This window comes from Taudactylus pleione, unplaced genomic scaffold, assembly GCF_031769625.1.
Source record: "Taudactylus pleione unplaced genomic scaffold, aTauple2 ptg000087l, whole genome shotgun sequence".
NCBI classification, from domain to species: Eukaryota; Metazoa; Chordata; class Amphibia; order Anura; family Myobatrachidae; genus Taudactylus; species Taudactylus pleione.
The window spans coordinates 3,136,738-3,154,715 of NW_028284489.1; positions in this window are offsets into that span (position 1 = coordinate 3,136,738).

Sequence of the window (17,978 nt, forward strand, 5' to 3'; positions counted from 1 at the left end):
ACAAAGGATGGTCCATTTGGGAGCCCTTCTGGATTCTCGGCAGCAGAGGATCTTTCTGACTCCAGAAAAGATCTCCTCCCTGCAACTGCGGGTGCACTGTTGCCTGAACAGTTGCAGAGTGTCAGTTCACTCGGCAATGCAGGTTCTGGGGTCCATGGTGTCAGCCATCGACATGGTGGAATGTGCCCAGTTCCATTCCAGGCCCCTGCAGGGGCTGATTCTATCCAAATGGAACGGGTTGCCACACCGGATCAAGACTCAGTTGCTGGTATTGCCTCTGGAGGTGCGCCTGTCTCTGTCCTGGTGGCTTCAGACATCTCATCTCACCAACGGTCATCCCTTTTGGATACCGGACTGGGTTCTCATGACAACAGATGCCAGTCTCTGGGGTTGGGGTGCAGTGACAGGTTCACTCTCACTTCAGGGCCGTTGGACAGCAGAAGAAGCAATTCTCCCGATCAACATTCTGGAATCGGGCTTTCCAATTGTCAAGTCACGTTCTTCACGGAAGAGCCATGCGGGTTCAGTCTGACAATGCCACCACGGTGGCGTACATCAACCATCAAGGGGGCACTCGCAGTCGGACAGCAACGACAGAGGTGTCACACATCCTGTCTTGGGCAGCGTGCCATCATTCAGCCATCTCGGCAGTGTTCACTCCAGGAAACCTCATTTGGGAGGCAGACTTCCTCATCCATCACGACGTGCATCTCGAGGAATGGTCGCTTCACCAAGAGGTGTTTCAGCTCCTTGTGGAAAAGTGGGGCATGTCGGAGGTTGACCTTAGGGCCTCCTGTCACAATCACAAGTTGCCAGTGTACGAGTCCAGGTCAAAAGATGCACAAGCAAGTCAGGTGGATGCTCTTGCGGTCAGGTGGTCCTTCCCGTTTGCGTATCTCTTCCCTCCGATATCCCTTCTATCTCGGGTTATTCGGAAATTCAAGCAGGCTAGTGGCAGGCTTATGCTGATGGCTCCAGCTGGGCCCAGACGTCCTTGGTACTCAGATCTTTGGAGTCTCTCCATCAACACTCCATTCCTTCCGCCTCAATGTCTGGACCTGTTGCCTCAGGGTCCCTGCCTTCATCTGGACCTGGGTTGTCTGTCTTTGATGGCTTGGCTCTTGAGACATCCATCTTACAGTCCAAGGGTTTTTCTAGCTCAGTCATTGGCACGAGGCTTTGGGCGCGTAAGCCTGCCTTTGCCAGGATTTACCACAGATTGTGGCATACTTATTTTCAATGCCTCAAGACATTACGATCCCCAAGTGTTTTGTGTTTCAAGGTTTTTGACATTCCTTCAGTCTGGTTGAACCTTGGCTTACGCCTGTCTTCTTTGAAGGTTCATGTCTCCACACTGTCTGTGTGCTTCCAGTGTAGGATTGCTCCTTTGTCCAGGGTGCTCTCAGGATTCAGCCTTCCTTTCTGCCCCCAGTGGCTCCTTGGGATTTGGCAGTGGTTCTTCAGGCCCTCCATTTGAACATCTTGAGTTTGTGGAGCTCAAGTGGTTGACTACTAAGACTCTTATTCTCCTGGAGATTGCTTTGGCTAGGAGGGTTTCGGAATTGGGGATGCATTCCTGTCGTCCTCCCTTTCTGATATTTCATCAGGATAGGGCACAAGAGGGGTTGGCCGGCCAACAAGCAAACTTTGGCCCGTTGGCTTCGTTTAGTTATTTGTGAAGCTTATACATAGACGGGTTTGCCTGTTTCAGCCTCTGTTAAGGCTCATTCCACTTGGTATGTGGGCCCCTCGTGGGCAGCTCACCATGGCGCTTCGGTAGTGCAGCTGTGTAAGGCAGCCATGTGGTCGTCCATCCAGACCTTTCTAAGGTTTCTAAGGTTCTATGCCTTTGACACCTTCACCTCTCAGGATGCTTCCTTTGGGCAACGGATTCTCCTTTCAACACAGGAGTGTCCCCGCCCTTAGTTGGACTGCTTTGGGACATCCCCAAGGTCAACCCTGTGGACCCTGAAGTAGAAAACAAGAGATATGATAAGAATTTACCTTTGTTATCTCTGTTTCTACAAAGTTCATAGGGTCCACAGGGTGCCCGCCCTGCTGCACCTGGCTTCATATGGGCTGTGTGGCTGGTCACCGGTTTTCTGTCTCCCTTTTATGTGAGTATGGTTCTTGTGTGTTCCAGTCTTTCTACTCTCTGATTGTTCCTCCTCCGGCCTTGGCTACTTACCTGTGGACCCTATGGACTTCATAGAAACAGAGATAACTGTCGAAGCTGGTTTAGTGGCTGAGACAGAATCAGTGTAAAATTAGCTTGGAGCGATGCCATCTTGTGAATGGCAACCAGACTCCATCTTAAAAATAAGAATCTGCAAGACGCCATTTTGCGGCCAGCGCCATTTTAAGTTACAACTCACGAGCTAAGTACAGATGGCAATGTTTTTGATAATCTTTTTAGAAACCATGACAGGCCCATTCTGGGGACAACCTTGCATAGAGAAATACCAAAACAATACACCAGAAACTGTGGGTGTTTTTGCATGTAAATGGAGAGACTCCACATGTGGACAGGTGTAGCTATGGCAATTGTAATATGGCCCAGACACTTGAATTAAATCTGCTCTTTTAAACTCACTGTCAGACAGGCTGGCACAAGCATGGTTGGGGTCTCCACCCTGTTTGAGAGTGAAGCTCACTGCCCATAATACATTTGCATTGCAGTTTGAAAATGTTAGTAAGAAATTATATATATATATATATATATATATATTAAATCCATCATAAATAGAATCACATGACACACATTAGCGATTGCACAATATCCTGCATGCAAACGCTGTTTATTAGCTGCATGCGTGCACATCTGCCCCAAATCAGATAAACCTAACTAGTGTCTTTTCCCAAACCCCTAATACTTACATAATGCACACTCACATAAAAGGTTCCATAGCTTTAAAGTATAAGATCCAAGTTTTATTCATTTATTACAAATGCTGTGAAATAAAGGCTATTTTAGTATCTAAGGTTTAATACGTGATAAGTAAGCCGTGTTGGGTATTATACTGATCTGCACTTTCTCAACAGCTTTCCGGTATCATCGGTGTGAAGATCGCAACATGCATTCTGAACTTATGGACCGTAGAGATATAAAGCTGTATTTTGTGAAACTAACAGCTTAGATTTGCATGCAGGGGGAATAGAGGATACAATAGGCTGTCGGAGGCTGACCTGTGTCCATTTGAATCAATCTGTTAAATATCCTTTAACAGATGCATCCGCACTGGGAACCAATGGGATCAGCAACAAACCTCTCTATTGTGTTGTCTGTTTCTGTAAGGGTATAAATGTTTGTGTTGTGACTCCAGTCTGGAGTCTTCCTGCTGATTGCTGATTGACGGAGGTTTCTTGCTGATGCCGGTATCTGGTCCAGAGTGCGTGTGTATGTATAACTGTATCTTGGGTCTGTATAATTCTTTGCACTAAATTGCACTTAGATCACAGCATGTAACTGACTGTACTTTGCTTGAATAATACTTTGTGCTTTGGAAACATATGTTCAAGGTCTAAAGTCTTTATTTTACTGTATGACTGATTACGCAAATAGTGTAGATTTTAGAGGTTTATAGGCAGGGTTTAGAAAGTATAGGTAGGTGGGTATAGAGGTTGAAATCCAGTATCCTTTGTTGGGGTCTCATAGTGTGAGGTCACTTACCTGTTCACACGATAAAATACGGTTATCGATATCTCACCAAAGAGTGGATAGTGGCCACATGCAGTTTTCCCTGCAACCACTCGATGCTGAGAGATCGCTATCCGTTATCATGTGAGTCAAGGTACGCTGACTAGAATCCAGGGACAAGAAAGGAAAAAGTTTGTTTTCCTTTGTTGATAGTATTTTATGCTAAAAAGGGTACCGTAGTATTGCGCACGCGGCTGAGTCGCATTTTTGCGCTAGTAATAGAGACGCACTTTTGCATATGCAGCTAACGTTAAGTCATACGGTTGTGTAGTAGTCGCATTATTGTGTATGCGACTAGTCGCACAGTAGCATATACGTACTTCCGGTAGTGCTGCCACGTGTTTAAACAAAGCCGATAAGGTCACATTGTCAATTGTTGCCAATAACTGGGTTAACGTGTATTTTTCTGCGCAGGAAAAAAGTGTGTAACTGTGAGTACTTGTTTAGGGTGTAACACGGGACCTAAATGTTAAGGGTATCGTAGGACCCTTAAGTGCTAGGCGTAACGAACGGCCTAGTGACTCGGTAGCAGCTTACCGTTTACTTTACAGAAGGCAGGTGTATGGGTTGTTGTTTTTGTTAGGGTTCGGCTCCCAGCGTGATTATAGTGTTCAGTAATCAATGTGTGTGATCTGCTAATTTGAACACTATAATTGAACCGCATAATTTTGGTTAGATTATGATTGTGAGCTGGTGAGAAGGTGGACGAAATCAACTGGAAAGCAAAGGGTACTTTGTTGCCCCCTAGCAGTTGAAACGTAGTCAAAAAGGGATTGCTGAGTGGAAGCGGCCTTTACTTCCGTAGGTGAGTGGAGGCATCTAGAAGTCCTCCATAGGGTTCGCGTATACACCCTTTTTCAAAAGCGTCCACAGGTAAGTGAAAGTATCTTGACTGTCTTTTCACCAGTTTAAATCTTTATTGAAAAACGTAGGAGTTGTCCCAAAATGGGAGCCACGCAAACAATAGATATGTTAGACAATGATGTGCTGCTAATGGAAGCGCCGCTTGGATCGGCCCGTCATATTATGCATACTAAGTACGGTGCTTATGCAATAAGGTATTGTGACGTATGGTTTAAAATAATGATGAAGAGTGTTAGACCGTTTCCCAGAATTGGTAGTTTTGATAAAGATGTATTGGATAATGTCCGGGATCACATCAGTGTGATGCGTTCTCGAGTGAAAAAGGTAAAACATAACAAATGTTTAAAATTGTGGCAGCATGAAGCGGATGCGTGGCTTAAAAATGTGCAAGCGACACAAACTAGCGTTGTGAACGCATTGCCAGACAATACACCCGCGCCGCTGGATTGCAATGCGTGCGAGCCGCAAAATCGCGTGCATGCAAAATCGCGTGCAGGTAGCGTTGCGGAAGGTATTGTCAGCAGTTCACGTGTACCACCACCAACTTATGTGGATGGGGGTGCAGGTACAGTTATTGAAAAAACCCATAAAAATGTAACAAGCAATTTGTACCCTCTCTTAAGTAACCATAAGGAAAATGTTTATTATGTGGATGATGAGCCTATTGTTATGTCTGCCATTTCCCATGCTGTACACATGTTAGATGCGGCACCACGACAAGCCCAAGTGGTGCCACCATCTCCATCAGTAACAGCACGGGAAGTGTTAAACTCCTCTGCGCCCGCAGAGGAAGTTGTTAATACTATACGTTGCAGCAACAGACTAAACCCCCAGCCAGGTAATAAGGTCAAAGGTAGCAATGCGGCCGGTCTGTATCCCATCCGGACAATAACTGTTCCAAATGGGAATGCAGATGCGAGCGGAGTTGTACCTACAAGGGAAATGGTAATGCATTGCCCTTGGACAAGAGCGGAGCTAAATTCCATCATAAATGATTTCCCCGATCCCAAGAAGGAATTAGCCAAATGTCAAAGATTTTTGAGAAATTTGGGTAGTTCTCACGAGCCCACCAATAAAGATTGGCGGGTGGTGTTAAGGGCCTGTCTACCACGCAATATCGACGTGACAAAATTTATCACGGATTGTGTATTGGATAGTGACGTTCCCTTAACAGACCAAGTAAACCAAGGTAACATTTCCCGCATTGTAACTCAATTGGGTATATATTTTCCAGTAGTAGCTAACTGGAACAAAATTTTCACCATAAAGCAAAAGGAGAGTGAATCTGCAGAAGATTATTGTGACCGGGCTCTGCAGGCTGTCACCCAGTACACTGGGTTAGAGGATATTAAAGATAGCACTCACCACAGGGGAATGATTGTCTCCATACTGATGGATGGTCTTAAAGAGAACCTAAAAACCCGGGTTCAGACCTCACAGCCTGGCTGGAGGGGAGTCACAATAGATACCCTCATAGAATCCGCCATAAAACATGACAAAAACATCTCAAAGAAGAGAGAGACCCAGAGCGAGAAACTAATGGCTGTCATTATTCAAGCTCTGGAAGGAATGACGGTAACATCACAGCCAGCAGACACACCTGCACCCACACACACACCTGCACCTGAACAGTTATACGCCCTCACTAATCCTACACCACAGCAAACACAGCCTTATCCCACTTATCCTACACAACCACAAGTCCCATACCACCTACAAGCTCCATACCTCCCACAATATCCTTTTCCTCAATATCCTTACCCATACCCACCACCTTTCTCTCCTGCTCAACCCACACAACAATCCTTTCCACGAAAGTGTTTTAATTGCTACCAGCCAGGACACATAAGAGCTGCAAGGCAAAGAGGGTAGGACCCCCAAACCAGGGAGTACCTGGATATTCCCATAAGGGATATGCACATAGACCAGCAAATGTCCAACAGGCACCAGCTCCAATTGTGGCTGTTAATGCTTTATTGGAGAGTGGGAGCCAACGCTAGGAGTCGGGTCATACTTGTGGTCTGCAGATAGACTGGTTGACGGGAAGTACTAGGGAAAAACTGGTAATGGTAATTGATGTAACTGATACCCAATCTCTGTTCTGCTTTCTTTCCTGTGCCCTAACACCCTGACTGTCAGAATTTTTCTTTTCCCACCTAGGGGGAGGTGTACACTACACATGGATACGGGTGTCCCATGGGTTCATAGACAACCCCAGTATCTTCTCCCAGGCCTTATATGACTGTTTACAATCTTTTCAACCTGCCAATGGATCTGTTCTAATGTAAAATGTGGACGATTTGGGGGGCGTGGCCTGGATGGGCTGGAGATAGGCTGCTGACTCCGGAGCTCCTGGGCCCTAATATCCTTTTTAACCCATTCTGAGTCCCCTGCCTGGTCCCTGGCACCTACCTTGCTGCAGGATACTTACCACTGCTTGCTCCAAGAGTCATCAGGCTGGTCTGGACACGCTGGCTGCTGTGCTGTGGGAGTTGAAAGTCTCTCCCTGCAGCGTTTCCTCGTCGCGGGCGCCATCTTGGATCCGGATCCTGGTCTTTGTGGCTGCTCCTGGCTCCGGCGCTGGTGTTTTCTGGCAGTCGGGGGGGTCCCTGAGGTGCTGGGGAGGAGAGGAATCCTTATGTAGTGTGCAGATTGCACATTAATTGCGGCTGTGGACCCGCGATCCCCGATCGCGGCCGCCATCTTGTATCCAGAAACAGGCTGATTTGGACCTCCTGTCTGCAGTGCTGGGTGCAGCACACCTCTGGTTAGTGTCCTGATGGGTTGGAAAGGTGGCTGGCCCTTTCTTTGGCTCCCTGGGTCATTTGAGACACTGCATACTCTGCTCCCCCGTGTCCAGCTGCACATCACCATCCTGCACTGAGCTTAGCAGCTGCTTATCATTTTACACTCTCCCCATCTGCTGAGTGCCACCCTGTACTGTACCCAGCTGCTAATTGTCACCCTACACTGTGCCCAGCTGCTGGTCCCCATCCTGTACAGTGCCCGGCTGCAGATTACCACCCTGCTCTGTATCCGGCTGTCGATCACCCCCCCGTGCTGTGCCTGGCTGCTGATCATTGCCCTGCATTGTGTCCAGCTGCTAATCAATACCCAGTATTGGTTTCACCCTCCTGCATCGGTCCCTGAGGCCCAGTGAAGATGGGGAAAAATTCCCAACAGTCGGCTGCTGCGCGGCTGGAAAGGTTCTCCCGTTCTGGAACGGGTGGGGCTACGGGATCCGGCTCTTCAGAAACACCGTCTATTTCTCAGCCCTCCTCCCCACCTGCTCCTGGGGAGTTTCCCCCGGGGCCTGAGATCACTATGCAAAATTTAATGCAGGCAATTACTTCTTCAGAGAAAACGTTGTCTGGCAAGATTTCTGAAGTTTATGGGGAACTTTCTCTTATCCGTCATGATATGCAGACGATGCGAGAACGTGTCGGGGAGGCTGAGACTCGTATTTCCACATTAGAGGATATCACTGCACCGGTTGCGGGACGGCTTACAACCTTGGAGTCCCAGATGGTGGCCTGTCGTACGAAAATCTCTGATATAGAAAGCCGTCTTCGTAGGAATAACATCCGTTTTGTGGGCCTTCCAGAGAAGTCGGAAGGGTCTCAACCAGAGGAGTTCCTAGAAAAATGGTTAGTGGACACATTTGGCCGAGATGATTTCACTGCTCACTTTGCAGTGGAGAGAGCGCACCGTATCCCTGGCAGGGCTCTGCCTCCTGGTGCCCCCCCCCGCACATTTATTGCTAAATTCCTGCATTTCAAGGACAGAGACTCGATACTTCGCTTGGCTCATCTACGGGGCCCTTTGGAATACAATGGAAGTCGGGTGGCTGTGTTCCCGGAGTTTTCTATGGATGTTCAGAAGTCTAGGTCCCAATTTCAACAAATTAAACGTCATTTACGTGATCTGGGCCTCTCATACGCCATGTTGTTTCCTGCTCGACTCCGTGTGGTGGCTGATGGTCGATCTCACTTCTTCGATTCCCCACGGGAGGCTTCATCGTGGCTGGATCTTAGAGGTCGTGGAGAAGATGCTCCTCCGGACTGACTTGAACTTAATATTCCAGATGTGTTTGTTCTTTACATAGTCTGCTGATTATTATTTTTTTTTATTTTTTTGATGCTTCTCAACTGGCATTATTATTGTGGTATTCATTTATATGGTTGTGCTGGGTGCCGGGGAGGGTAATTCTTTTCTGGGCCTAGCCGATACTCCACCTTACGGCTGAGGTAAGAGTTGCTCCCCCCCCCCCTCTTCTTTTCTCTATTTTACTCTTTAGTATAATTCAACAAGAATAAGGGGTTTTTCGGATATTTTGGCTTGGGGTTTATAGTTGTTTGGTTAGGGATTTGGGTATATCTGGTTGGGGTGGATATACAGGGTGGGATGTGGGTTTTTCTTAAGGGATATTGTGCGGGAATTTACTTTTTTATGTTTTTATTTCATGCCATTGCTATGTCATCTACCAAACTAATATGCTGGTATTTAAGCTATTCTCGGCCTTTGCTGTTTTCTTTGTACAGGGCTGCTGTGTCTCGCTGGTCTCCTCTCCCTGTTGTCTTGTCTCCGTTATTAATGTCTCCTCGTTCTCCTGATGTATGGCTTACCCCATGATGGCTACTAGTTTAGGTTCCACTCTCCGGGTTCTCTCCTGGAATGTCCGGGGCCTCAATGATAAGGTCAAGCGTTCTTTAGTATTGAATCAGGTAAAAAAGGCCCAGGCCGATATTATCTGTTTGATGGAGACGCACTTGGTGGGCGGGAAAGTTTTGGCCTTGCGCAAACCTTGGATAGGCTGGGCTTACCATTCTACACACTCCTCATATTCCAGAGGTGTGTCAGTCTTGGTTCGAAAATCCCTGAATTTTGTGCTGGATGATGTTAGAGTGCACCCCATGGGTAGATATGTCTTCATACGGGCTTCTATTTACTCCTCTCCATTTTACATTCTTGCAATTTATATTCCCCCACCTTATACCAGTGAGGTTTTAAGGAAATCTGCTGAATTTATTTCTTTATCACCTGATACCCCGGTTATTTGTGTCGGGGATTTTAATAACGTGCTAAACCCTGCCCTAGATAGGTGGCGTGAAAGTTTGAATGTGTCTGGCCCCTCCCCTCATTCTTTTGCTAATTTAGTGGATGAGCTTGGGCTGGAGGATGTATGGCGGGCTCGGCATCCTTCCTTGGCTCGGTACTCTTGCTTCTCGGCCTCTCATCATTCCTTTTCTAGGATTGATCTCGCGCTGATATCCGGGAGGCTGGTCCCGCAGGTTGTGGAGGTGGAGTACCGATCCCGGGGTTTATCGGATCATGCCCCCTTAGCACTGACTATTGATGTTGCTGCTCCGTGGGGCCATTCCTTTTGGAAATGTAATCCCTTCTGGCTTACTTTAATGGGTGCGGGCTCGGAATTGGAATCCCAATGGGCTAATTTTTTTATTAAAACTTTTCATAAGAAAAGGGAGACTGAGCTGGAAAATCGTTGTACTTTGCTGGAACAGAGATATCTATCTTCGGGTTCTATTGTTGCTAGATCCGCATATATGGAGGCCACTAAAGTTTTATCTGATTTCCTTTTAGATAAATCTAGAAGACGTCTACTATTTGTTAGGCATAGTCAATATTCAGACTCGGATAAATCTGGGGCTTTTCTGGCATATCTTTCTAGAGAGGTCCGACCTGTTACAGTTGTAGCTCAAATTCGTGACTCCTGTGGTAACTTGCACTCTTCTACACCAGCTATCACGAAGGTGTTTTATGAATACTTTGCTAACCTTTACAGCTCTCAAGCCCATTATTCCCTAGACGAGATGCTTGAATATTTGGGACATATATCCCTCCCCTCCATTTCTCAGGATAGCAGAGCATTTCTAGACTCCCCATTTACTGTAGAGGAAGTCGGGGTGGCTGTTTCTTTGTTTCTGGGAGGTAAGGCCCCAGGAGTAGATGGGATTCCCATTGAGGTTTATAAGAAGCATGCCCTTTTCTTTTTTCCCAGATTACTTAATCTTTTTAATCAACTGTGTGACCTGGGTACTCTCCCCTGCTCTATGTCTGAGGCCATTATTGTCATGATCCCTAAAATTGGAAAAGATCCCCTTGATCCTGGCTCTTACCGTCCGATTTCCCTCCTCTCTACCGATATTAAAATATTGGCCAAAATGCTTGCACTCAGGCTCAATAGGATAATTAGTGAGGTAGTACATCCTGACCAGACTGGTTTTATGCCAGGAAAGTCTACCTCACAAAATCTTAGGAGATTATATTCAATTTTACAGCTGGCGGATTCTGTGGAGGATGGGGCAGTGGTGGTGTCTTTGGATGCCGCCAGGGCCTTTGACTCTGTAGCGTGGCACTATCTTTGGGAGATCCTGTTTCGTATTGGGATGGGACCTAGATTTATAGCTTGTGTTAAATTGTTATACTCCTCCCCTTTAGGGCGGGTTTGTATTAATGGATATGTTTCCCCTTCTTTTCACCTCTCTAGGGGTACTAGACAGGGCTGCCCTCTTTCCCCAGCTCTCTTTGCCCTAGCCATCGAGCCTTTGGCGTGTCTTATAAGAACTGATCCCAGAATACGGGGAATTCAGATACGACAAAGGGTCGACAAGGTGGCTCTCTATGCGGATGACATGTTGTTATTCTTGTCTGATGCATCAGAGTCTTTAACTGCCCTTCTCTCGGTGGTAGACTCTTTTGGACGATTTTCTGGACTGCGCATTAATTGGGACAAATCTTGCATTCTTCTTCTACATGGTCCTTCTACTCCTGTTAGTACGGTAAATACTCCCTTGGTGTGGACCACTAAGTTTAAATATCTGGGAATTTGGGTAACGTCATCTATGTTGGACTTTGTCCCACTTAATGTCCAACCACAAATTGATTTCCTGAAATCCAAGCTGCATGTTTGGAATAAACTTCCCTTGACCGCCATGGGTAGGGTTAATTTGGTAAAAATGATTGTTCTCCCCAAATTTTTATATGTTTTTCAGCAGGCCCCTATCTATATTTCTCCACGTATATTTAAATTGATAGATAGTTATATCTCCTCTTTAGTTTGGGCTGAAAAACGTCCTCAAATTAAACTTAAAACTTTATGTAGGCCTAGAGCACTGGGTGGTCTGGCATTGCCAAATTTCCGCCTCTATTATTTGGCTTCACAATTGGTTCATTTACAGGGGTGGGTTTTGGGTGGGGAGAGCCAGGATCTACCTACCTTATTGGTACACACTGTTACTAGAGGATGTTCCCCTTTGCAGTTATTATTAGATGACAAATGCCCTACAGGGGGAGCTCCATTGGTCACGCAGGCTCATAAGCTGTGGAAACAGGCCCGTGCTCTAGTGGGGGTGGAGGGTATTGATCCTGATTTGTCTTTGTGGCATTCTTCTGCTCTAAGAGAACTGGCCCTATTAGATAGTAGCTCCTTGTGGACTGGGATGGGGGTTCTCTCCATTGGACAGTTTTATAGTGACGGGATATTAAAAAGTTTTGACACTATTAGAACTGAATTTGGGGTCCCAAATACTATGTTTTTCCGTTACCTACAGCTCCGACACGCTCTAGCTGTCCAGTTTTCTGCAGGCCCTCCGCAATTTACTCCTGATCCAGTTAGGGTTATGCTGCAAGCAACTAGTGGTAGGCGATTAATTTCCAGACTTTACTCCTACCTCCTTACTGCTAATTCCGATGATACCCTAGTATCACTTAGGCTTAAATGGGTGGATGATTTGGGTCCATTAGACGATGATGAATGGTCTTTAATGTTGAATAGTCATGTGATCGCCACTTCTGCAGTGAGATTCCAACAGATACAGTTCTTTTTACTACACAGGGTGTATCTTACTCCTTTGTTGATGAATCGATTTGGATCTGGAGTGTCGGATAGGTGTCCTAAGTGTTCTGTTTCCCAGTGCTCATTTTAGCATCTCCTCTGGGAGTGCCCTGCTGTTCGAGTGTTTTGGTCCCGGGTCACCACCTGTGTTACCAACACAGAGAGTAGTATTCCCATTTTGTCACCTAAAATCTGCATCTTTGGACTGGGTCTTTCGAACAGGGTTAATCGATTGACGGCCCAATATGTGATTAATGCGATGACTTTGGCTAAGGTTTGTATTGCCCGTACTTGGATGGCAGCTAGGGGCCCTACTTTTGCTGAATGGTCTGGGTTAATCAATGAAGTAGTGGGGCATGAACGTTTTATATATACCAAACGTAACTCTATCCTGAAGTATGAACGTATTTGGGGTCCGTGGATTTCTTCAACTTATTATGTTAATGGAGGTGAGGAGACTTCGGATGGTGGGGGGCTGGAGACCGACGAGACTGTGCAATAATGTTTTATTATTCTGAGATGTTTGTAGTAAATTTTCTCTTATACCGCAAGGTTGAGATATTTTTCTGTGCTGATAATGTGCTCTGTTTTATTTATATACTGTTTTTGAACATGTAATTGTATTATTTTAATGGCTAGCTATTTTATTTCTGTGGGGATTGGGTTTATAGGAGGGAGGGTTTTCTCTTTCTGGGTTGTAATTTGATGTTTTTGTTATAAAATGACAAACTTTATAAATAAACGCAATTTAAAAAAAAAAAAATGTGGACGATTTATTGTTGTATTTAGGTCATGTTTAAATTATATTAAACTGTTGTGCTTTATCTCTCACACACAGGACACACAAACGGCAGCCATGCCAGGCTGAGGTCAAATACTCGGAATACTGTCCAACCCAGGGGCCCAGGCAATATTTAGAGCAGTAGCTATTGATAACAGGATTTAATTGCAGGAATTTGTATGCAGATACGATATCCCTAGAATTATTAAAAGTGATAGGGGTACTCATTTCACAGGTGACGTCTTCCAGAACATGTGTAAGGTGATGGGTATTAATATCAAGATCATCCCAGACTGTCTTTTTATCTGTCCCCTTTTCAGATACTGTTTAACAGGCAGCCTCATGTGCAAATATGATAATGAGGTTACTGTGCAGTGTCTCACAAAGATGAGTAAGAACAACTGAAATTCAAAATGTTATTTTCTAACATGTCTGATGCAAACTGTCATGATGTCAAACCTGGGGAATTTGTTATGATCTGAATTTCTTTAGCTCAGGTTGTTTGACTGATCATTGGGAAGGTCCATTTCAGGTGTTGCTGAAGGTGGCCGAGAGAGATACCTGGGTCCATTCCACTCACTGTAGAAAGGTCAACCAACCGGTGGAGATACGGGGCGGAGTCGAGGCAGATAACGTGAACCTGTTGATTGCGAGCCTGTTCCGGGAGGGTTAAAAGGTGCGGTGAGATACCTGAGCTAAAGAAATGTGTAGATCAGTGCTTCCAGCAATGGAGTGGTCTGCTGTGGTCATCCTAGTTCTTTCTTCCAGAGTTTCTGTTGTGATGATCTGTTTGGGGATACCCAGTTTCTGTGATGGAGAACCGATAAAGGAGATGGGAGCTGATGGCAGTGCTGATAGAGTGAAGTCAGGAGGAGGAGTACTAATGCCAAATCAGGGGAGTGTCTGACCAATCTTAGTACCATAATTGTTATGTTATTTGGGAAGACTACTTCCAGAAATTATAACCCTTACACATGGTGAAATGCTTGGTATTCATAAAAACACACCATCACCATATCTTCACACACAGTATGAACACAGAGACCAAAGAAATATGATACCTGGTGACGTGCATAAAGCCACTCAATTAATTAGTGAAACAACTGGCTTTAAAGTTTTAGTTGCATTGGATCCCACCAGGATCGCTCGGGGTATACTAAATTTTAGATATATCCAAGATCTTGCTAAATTGATAGATAATATCACCGAGATGTATGATGACACCTTCAGGTATACAGGTAGGGAGTTGCAAGCGTACAAGAAAGAACTGGTGCAACACAGACTAGTGCTAAATTATTTAACAGCTGTCACGGGAGGGTATTGCGTAACTTTGGCCACCCAGTTTGGAGTAAAGTGCTGCACATATATTACTAATAACACCAGTGACCCCAAGGAGGTGATAGACCGGAAGATGGATGAAATTCTGCAGCTAAAATAGGAATTTCGGAAGAACCATAATGCTTCAGCAGCTGAAGTAGAAGAGAAGGTAGAGGAATGGGTTTCATGGTTGAACCCAGTGAAGTGGTTCTCAGGTCTAGGGGAGTGGGTCCAGGAAATGATCACAAGCATAGGTAAACTCCTGATCCTTATACTGGTTGTCATCATAGTAATTGGCATATGTGTCAAGTGTGTTCCTAATGTGTTGAAATGTGGAAAATGTAAAAATAAGGTAAATCGGAAGAGCGAAATTATGATGGTGGTTAGTAGTGCCCATATGAATACTGAGGTAAATCTAGAACTGCATTACAACCCTGAACTAGAAATACCATCATATAATGTATTATATTTAGATGTGCATAAAAAGTATTATTAAAATGTTATTTTTCTCATTTAAACATCTTAGATGATGTAAGTCTCTATTCCCTATCAAAACTTCCTTTATAGGACTGGTACATCCCCACATCTTTCACATGATCTCCCAAGGTCCGCGGTGTGCGTATAATGGTAGTTTTATGTCCCCTCCTAGAAACACATTATTGATGGATTAATAACCACCTTGTGCCATCCCCTAATAACATTAAGTAATATATAAATGTATGCCTACATTAATTTTAAATCAGAGTGTGATAGCATGTTGTTCGCTATCAAAGGGTGGACTGTCAAAGCTGGTTTAGTGGCTGAGACAGAATCAGTGTACAATTAGCTTGGAGCGATGCCATCTTGCGAATGGCAACCAGACTCCATCTTAAAAATAAGAATCTGCAAGGCGCCATTTTGCGACCAGCACCATTTTAAGTTACAACTCACGAGCTAAGTACAGATGGCAATGTTTTTGATAATCTTTTTAGAAGCCATGACAGGCCCATTCTGGGGACAACCTTGCATAGAGAAATACCGTTTGAGAGTGAAGCTCACTGCCCATAACACATTTGCATTGCAGTTTGAAAATGTTAGTAAGAAATGATATATATATATATATATATATATATATATATATATAATCCATCATAAATAGAATCACATGATGCACATTAGCGAATGCACAATGCATGCGTGCACATCTGCCCCAAATCAGATAAACCTAACTAGCGTCTTTTCCCAAACCCCTAATACTTACATAATGCACACTCACATAAAAGGTTCCATAGCTTTAAAGTATAAGATCCAAGTTTTATTCATTTATTACAAATGCTGTGAAATAAAGGTAATTTTGGTATCTAAGGTTTAATACGTGATAAGTAAGCCGTGTTTGGTAGTATTCTGATCTGCACTTTCTCAACAGCTTTCCGGTATCATCGGTGTGAAGATCACAACATGCGTTATCAACTTGTGGACCGTAGAGATATAAAGCACCAAATAACAAAGGTAAGTTCGTACATTATCTCTTGTTTTTCTGCTTTATACACCTAGTTCCGATGTCTGACATATCGGGCAGTTCCCACACAATGTGGGATCGGGTGGCCGACCACCCGATATGCCGGCTCACCCCCCCACCCGCATTACATCGCACATTACATTCTCTGATCCTGCAGTAAGATCAGGGGGTGAGTTGTACGACCCCACGAGTGCACACTCGGTCCGACATCAGGCCCATACACGGTGCGATATAGCAGCCAAATCATACCAATCCGTTGAATTGGCTGCTTTATCGCACCCTGTATGGCCTGCAATAGATTACACAGGTTCTGGGGCTGGCTCAAGTGGAAATTGGCAGTCTGCCAAAAACCTGTGTGAAAGCTATAAAACTATCCTTTTAACCTCACAGTTTGAGCCAAGTGTTAAATTTTATGACTCATGCAAGTTCATGTTAAATCCAGAGTTAGTCCTTTTTAAAGTGACCATATATATTAGTCAGCCCTCTGCGTTTGCATGCAAGGGCGTAACTAGAACTTTGGGGGCCATTTAGCAAGATCTTAATAAGGCCCCCAGATGTAAAATAAATAAATGAAATAAAACATACATTTGCCCCCATACAGAGTCCATTAATGTTATGTCACACAGAGCCCATTCAGGTTATACCACACAGTAGTACCCCTTATACACATTATGCCACACAGTAGTAGTGCCCCTTATACATTATGCCATACAGTAATGCTCTTTACAGATTATGCCACATAGTAGTAGTGCTCCATTTAACACATTATTCCACACAAGGCATGTCAAACTCGTGGCCCAAATAAACATTTATGCGGCCCAACAGTGTGGGCCCTAATATATTATGCAGCCCAGTCACCCCTGCCTCGATCATAGTCGAGCTCCGATCGCGGCAGGGGTGACTGGGCCACAAAATATTTGGATTTACTCTATTTAAAACTTGGAACGCTGGTCTCTGAAGCATTCAGAGGTTACTTTAGTCTCTGATTGCTTCAGAGGCCAGCGTTCCCAGTGATGCAGTTCGCAGGTGTGCGGGTGACATTATGACGTCACCCGCGATGAGAGGAGCTTGCCCTGCTGGATCTAGTTAGATCCAGTCAGCGGGAGGGGTGCCCAGCAGCCAGCATGAAGAGAGGTAAGTACTGCACAACGGAGTGGGACCTGTTCTATACTGGAAGGGGGCACAGCATAAGGGGCACTGCATTGGTTTTATTAATAATAACCATTTCAAATTGCATATAAGACATTTTTTTTCTTGCGGCCCACACACTCTTAGACCTTGAATATTGGCCTGGTTAGTATTTTGAGTTTGACATGCCTATTCCACACAATAGGAATGCCGCTTACACATTATGCCACACAGTAATGCCCCTTATAACATTATGTCCCCCTTCCAGAAGCCTCTCGCCTCCCCCTGTGTGCCATCAGCAACCAGCAGGTGTGGATTTGGTGCCGGGCTGGCATGGGTCTGGTCATAGGAGGTTAAAAATGTTCAGTTTCATTGGAAATAAATGTTAAGTCTATTTTAATTTAAGGTGTAAGTTGTGTGAATACTTAGGCATCATTAATATAATGTAAATTAGGTGGATGTGGATTATATTGACCCAAATAAATGACAGCACTAAGGGCTTTAGTTATTAACATTATTTTTACTAAAATAAAGTGAAAAAGGGTGTTTTCACACCCTTTTCACATTATTTTAGTATCACCTATAGTTATTACAGGGCAATTGGAGTAGAATTTGTAAAATCCTACTCCAACCCCTAAGTATCACTTATTTTTAGTAATCAGATCGCATTTCCCATAATTGTAATGAGAAGTGTGATCTAGGTAAAGTTACTAAAAATAAATAGTAAAAAGTTATCGGGGAAAGCCCGGTGATAATAACGCCACCTGGATGTGGCGTTATCCAGGGTCTCCCCCGGTTACCGGCCTCCTACTCTGCTTTAACGGGGAGAGCAGAGCTG